The sequence below is a fragment of the Ceratotherium simum genome, chromosome 4 (assembly GCF_057802395.1).
Source record: "Ceratotherium simum simum isolate JZ-2026a chromosome 4, ASM5780239v1, whole genome shotgun sequence".
In the NCBI taxonomy this organism is placed as follows: Eukaryota; Metazoa; Chordata; class Mammalia; order Perissodactyla; family Rhinocerotidae; genus Ceratotherium; species Ceratotherium simum.
In genome coordinates, this window is record NC_141903.1 from 88,583,929 (window position 1) to 88,589,928 (window position 6,000).

The following is a 6,000-nucleotide window of genomic DNA, read 5'->3' on the forward strand; positions in this document are numbered from 1 at the left end:
GACTGATTTATAACTCTTACTTGAAGTTTTGCTTTCTTTCTCCCTTCTCCCGTTATAATAGCTATTATGTAGCCATCAAGCACTTGAAATGTGCTAGTTCATACTGAGATGCCCTGTTAAGATTCCGGATTTCGAAGACTTAGTTACACACACACACATTCACGAGAACCAAGAAGTTTTACAGGGACTGTACATCTGTTATACTCGCGCCAATCCTTTTGATGGCTGCATTATTCCCACCTTAGGAGGGGGAGTTATGCAGCTTCTCCAAGGTCACAAAGCTTGTGTAGGGCGGAGCTGCATCTCAAGCTTGGGCCCGCGAGTATCTTCCCATCACACCAGGTTGCCTTTTTGTAGTCACAAAAATTCTAGGAAAGGAGCTGCAGTGGGGCCTTGTGCAATGGCTCCTCTCAAAAGCTCCATGATGCCTGAGGCTTGGTATGAGTAGGGATGGCCAGGCAGGCACCAAGATGTGCCTCTACCTCTAGGTGGTCGGTGAGTCCTCACCTACAAAGAACATGTTTAGAATAAGGACATAATTTAATCAACTTAGCTGGAACTATTTCTTCACGAAAAGTACTCGCCAACTTAAATAAGCTCTCTTCAACCAAAAATGGGCAATTTGAGTTCCCAAAGTATAAAAACTCAACGAGTTAACACACATCAAATGTATGTGTGACACTAAGCAAGCAAACAAAAAAAAACAAGTAAAAAAATCCTTGTCACCTTAGGAGAATGCTTCAGAGTCAACTCATTATTTTCAAATCAGGAGATAAGAGGAACGAGTCACGCATCTACCCTGCCTTTCCTATATAAACTGTATCCCAGGGAAACAAACTAGTTAGGGAGAGGAAGTTTCTCTTTCTAGAGACATTTCAGCTAATAAGTGAAGAAAAATGATAGAATGAGAATATCACCATTTTACACGCCCTAATGATGAATGGATGTAAGCAATGAGCGTTGATACTGGTTAGCACCACAGCAAAGAGACAACCAAACACTATGTTTCCTGATGTGAGAACAGGATATCATCTAAAATGATTCTTGCCCCACTCCCACCCCCTAAAATTGATCAAACCTCTAAATCTCACTGCAAGTATCTAGCAAGCATAGAAGGCAGGGAAACATGTGAGACGCAGCCCAAGAATGCAAAAAGCAAAATGCAGACTGGGGGGAAATCTACAGGACAAACAACCCAGGGTCCTCAACAAATTAAGTGCAAGTGAAAAAAGAGAGAGGGATGGGGAATCTCTAGATTAAGAGAAACTTAAGAGATATATCAACCAATCGCAATGAGTGGAACTTATTTGGATACTGACAAACTATAAAAAATAATAAGACAATTAGAAAAATGTGGTTGATATTAAGTAACTGCCATAGATTGAATGTTTATGCCCCCCCTCCCATTCATATGTTGAAATCCTAACCCCCAATGCGATGGTATTAGGAGGTGGGCCTTTGGGAGGTGATTAGGTCATGAGGGTGGAGCCTTCAGGAATGAGATTGATGTCCTTATAAAAGAGACCCCAGAGAGCTCCCTGGCCCCTTCTGACAAGTGAGGACAGAGTGAAAAGCCTGCCCCCTATGTGAACCAGGAGGCGGGTCCTCACCAGACACCGAATCTGGGGCGCCTTGGTCTTGGGCTTCCAGCCTTCAGAACTGTGAGAAGTGCATTTCTGTTGTTTTTAACCCACCCAGTGTATGGTATTTTTGTTATAGCAGCCCGAACTGACTAAGATAGTAGTCATTAAATTGGGGTGTATAATGATTTTGCAGTAAAACAAAAAGAATTATTAGAGGTAAAAGATATACACTGAAATATCTGTAGATGAAACAGAAAATAAGCGACTCAAAGAAATGAGACGCACCCACTCAGTGCCACTGGAGGTGAAATAGCACAAAGAGGAGGACAGCTCAGCAGGAGCCGCCTGAGTCCCTAGCTGTGTGATCGTGGGCAGGCCACCTGGCTCCCTGCACCCCAGCTCTCTCCCTAGCGATGTGGGGCGATACACCACCTGAGCCCCTCACCTCCTCAGAGCACCAAGGATCACTGATCACCGAGGATAACTACTCCCTGAGGGAACTTCCCAGGTTCTCCCTCATCTGCTTCATCACCCTCTAATTAAACCCGCTTCTCTCAAAGGACACATGTACAAATGAAACACTAGTTCTAATTCAATTTTATTTATCTCTCACAGCAGTATTGTTTTAACACTGTAAATATATTCCAGCTACATAACGGGCTAAATACTTTTTTGGGCTAACCTAGAAACCTAAATGTCACGTATAACATTGTTTTAACGTGAAAATCCTTTCCCAATACCAATTAGATGCCTCACAAAGTATTTTTGTCATGTAACCTACATACAAAAGTGAAAGTTGCTTTTTACATTAATTCAAAGCATTTCCTGTTTTCTTTTTTTTTTTTTTTGGATTCCAAGTTCCCACCTCTGACACACAGAAGAGGTTCTGGCCTTTGCCCCACATCCTTCTACTTTCTTGAGAATCTCAACAAACAAAAGGGAGGGGAGCATGTGTCTGCAACACCTCTCCCCGCCACTGCCCTTAGGGAGGTGTGAATAATGGACCACACTCCCTTCCCCTCACCAGCTCCTCCCAAAGGGAAGAAGGCTCCTTGATCAGAGTCTTAATGGGCCAGATCTTTGCAGAGAAAGGTGCTGGGTTTTGGAAAGCCCACAGCGGGTTCCACGTGTGACTGAATAGATGGACAGAGAGGCTGACCACAGGGAGAGAAGGGTCTGTGGGGGTCCAGTGGATTAGGGGGTTCCGGAATTGGCTTTGCAGATCCAGCCTTATAGATTTGGGAGGAAGAAGTCTGAAGCCTCATGCAAACTTGTCTACCTAAGCCTCCTGTCTCACCCAGAGCAGGAGAGTGTGTGAGGGTGTGAGTGTGTGTGTGCAGGTGCACATGTCCTCGCATGCACATGGTGGACTCCGGGAAGGTGACATTAACCAGTGCTTGCCCAGCCACTGACAAAGCTGACCCTTTGCTCTCTTCTGTCTTTATTTGGCCATCATTGTTTTGGGTATCACTCTCTCTTGAGGGAACTCTGGAGGGGAAATATTGTAGCAGAGTTTGTATGAGATTGTGGGGAAAAGAGAAACTTGTAGTTCCAGCTACGGCTCAGCTTGAAACACTACTGAGGCTTCGGAAGCGTCAACCAGCAGAGTGGCTTTTGCTTTCCTCAGAGTCACCCAGTTTCCAGGCCAAGGGTGTTGATCAGTTTCTTAAGCGGAAAATGAAGATGAGTCTCGTATGGCCCAAAGACCACACGTAGGTGAGGTGTGGGCTGTCGGGTCATTACCGGCCTTCATAAACTGGTACTCTCCTCTCCATTTGGCCATTGCTCTTGCTTGAAGCTCCCTCCACAGGAACCCTGGAGCAGACAAAAGCCCCGGCTATCCTGAACGCGTCCTCACCTTCCAGGTGCAGAGCTTAATGTGATTTGTGGTTCTGATGTCAGAAAAGAGTGCTTTTCTTTTTATACATGTTACCTGGTGTTATAGGTTGCTAAAGAGTCTCTCATGTGTCTTCCCGTCAAAATTTCCAAAATTCAGGGCCTTCTCCCAGTTTTTGTGACTCACACAGGCAATTGGGTCCCTGTAGCTAATCATTACACCTTCCTATCTGAGAGAAAACGGGTCTTAGAATTACAGTGTGTCATTTGCCCAACAACATACTACATCTGACAGCACCAGAAACGCAGCAATATAAAAACCAACAGAGCTTATACAAGATGGCTTTAAGCCCAATTATAGACCAAGGCTTCAGGTTACAGGTTTACACCAAAGAAGAACCCCACATGGAACCACGTTCAGACAACATGAAGGCCCTAACCTTCGAAGGCAGAAGCTTTGTGTAGGCCCAACAGTCATGGAACCCACACTCCAGCTTGGGCCTTCAACTGGCAGGATTCTATCGTGTTGTCGTCTCCTTTGGAAATCTAACTAACGCAGACCAAACCCAGGTCTGTGGCAGCTCGCTTTAGGATAACGCATCTCTATATATACCCAGTTAGTCGCCTACGTTGGCCAAATCAATCTACTAGAAAGGGGGATACATTTTCCAACAAAAAATAACTACATGTTTCAAAAATATATAAATCTAAATCATCAAAATCTCATTTTAATTACCAAAACAGAAGTGATAGCAACCACAAGATTATTAGCAGCTAATATTTGTACAATACGTACAAAGTGCCACATACGTGTTCAGTGAAAATAATGACAATGTGTTCTGCCAAAGCTTCTCCAATTCTGTATGCATCTTACGTTCCCCACTCACCTCAAAACAGCACTCCAGTTCAAGCTAACAGAAGGGGTGACAGTGGATATATAAGAGGAAAAACCTCACCCACAAGGCCCCCTGAGTACCCGCCACCACCACCACCTGGTGATCACCTCTCTGCTCTAAATAACCCTGCAGCTCCAGGACCAGTCTTGGCCCTTCAGGCCTGTGTGAGAGGCAATAAAGCTCAGTGGATAAGAACCTTCAAGGTGGATTCAATCTTGTACTCAAATTTCAGTGCTCACCTTGAGCAGTTTATTCCACCTCTTACAGCCTCGTTTTCCCCATTTATAATTTGTAGCTCATAGTGTTTTTGTGTAGAGTAGGTGAAACAATATATATAGACTGCTCTGCAAATAGCAAGGACTTAAACAACGGCTAATATTGTTACATCTGTTCTACATATCTTGTTGTAAGATGTACAAACCATACATGAAAATTTGAATCACCTTGGGCATGAGACAACCACGCAACATTCCGTCTTTCATTGACAGATTATCCAAAAGTAAAATCGTCTCCTGGTTTTTATTATAGAAATCACAAGCTTCTAAACTATTTTTCTGTAAATTGTCCCTAAGGAGACAGAAACGGGGAGGTGAAAGTAGTTGATGGAAAAGAGTAAAGCATCAAAATCATAAATAAAAGCTGGATTTTATATGCCAATGGGAGACTAGGGAAAATGGGGAAGAAGCTAGCAACAACTGAATCTAAACTAATCTATACTGCAACTTGTTCAAAGAGCTGTGTTTTCTATTAAAACATAATAACTACCAAGACTTCCACTGTATGATAAAGGCAACACCTATTTTTAAAAATGAACTCTGGAACACATTTGAATATTTTAAAATATGTTTTAAATATACATATTTATTTAACATATCAGCTTATTTATATAGTAAAACTTGTTTATTAACTTTTTGAGGCTGTTGAAAACAGGTGTAGAGAGGAGGAAGGTACAAACTGAGCAAAAACGTAATAAAGTGGCTAAGCTGGGTTCCCACTTAGGGAACTTCCCACTTAGGAAGAGGGCTTCCTCTCTCCCACTCCAACCCCTGGGCTTTGAGGTCATGGGGAGAGAGAGCAGTGGGCAAGGAGCAGAGGAAATGACAGAAACATGTCTGTTAACGGACTGAATGTTTGTGTCCCCCCAAATTCCTATGATGCAGCCCTAACCCTGATGGTATTTGGACGTGGGACCTTTGGGAGGTGATTAGGTTTAGATGAGGTCATGAGGGTAGAGCCCCCATGATGGGATTAGTGTCCTTATAAGGGGAGGAAGAGAGACCAGAGCTTGCTTGCTGTCTGCCATGTGAGGACTCAATAAGAAGATGGCCCTCTCCAAGCCAGGAAGAGTGCTCTCACAAGGCAGAGAATCTGCCAGCACCCTGATCTTGGACTTCCCAGCCTCCAGAACTGTGAGAAATAAATGTCTGTTGTTTAAGTCACCCTGTTTATAGTATTTGTTATAGCAGCCCAAGTGAGTAAGAAAATGTCTGGGCAGAGTCAAGGTGGAGGGTGAACTGAAGAGGAGGATATGTTTTCAGCAGTAACTTAGAGGTCTCCAAACAAGATAACTGGACATATTTTAATATCATTAGTCATTAAACACGAAACATAAACAATAAATTAAGTGGTCATTAAAAAATGCCATTATTTTGGACAATCATCAAAATTGCCCATCTCAGTTTGAG

The 6,000-nt window shown here is 43.3% G+C and overlaps 1 protein-coding gene across 2 annotated transcripts in view; it reads right to left on the reverse strand.

The window, feature by feature from the left end:
- The window catches only part of PDE8B (phosphodiesterase 8B), a 202,337-nt gene that overhangs the window by 188,670 nt on the left and 7,667 nt on the right, over positions 1–6,000 (reverse strand). The window lies entirely within an intron of this gene.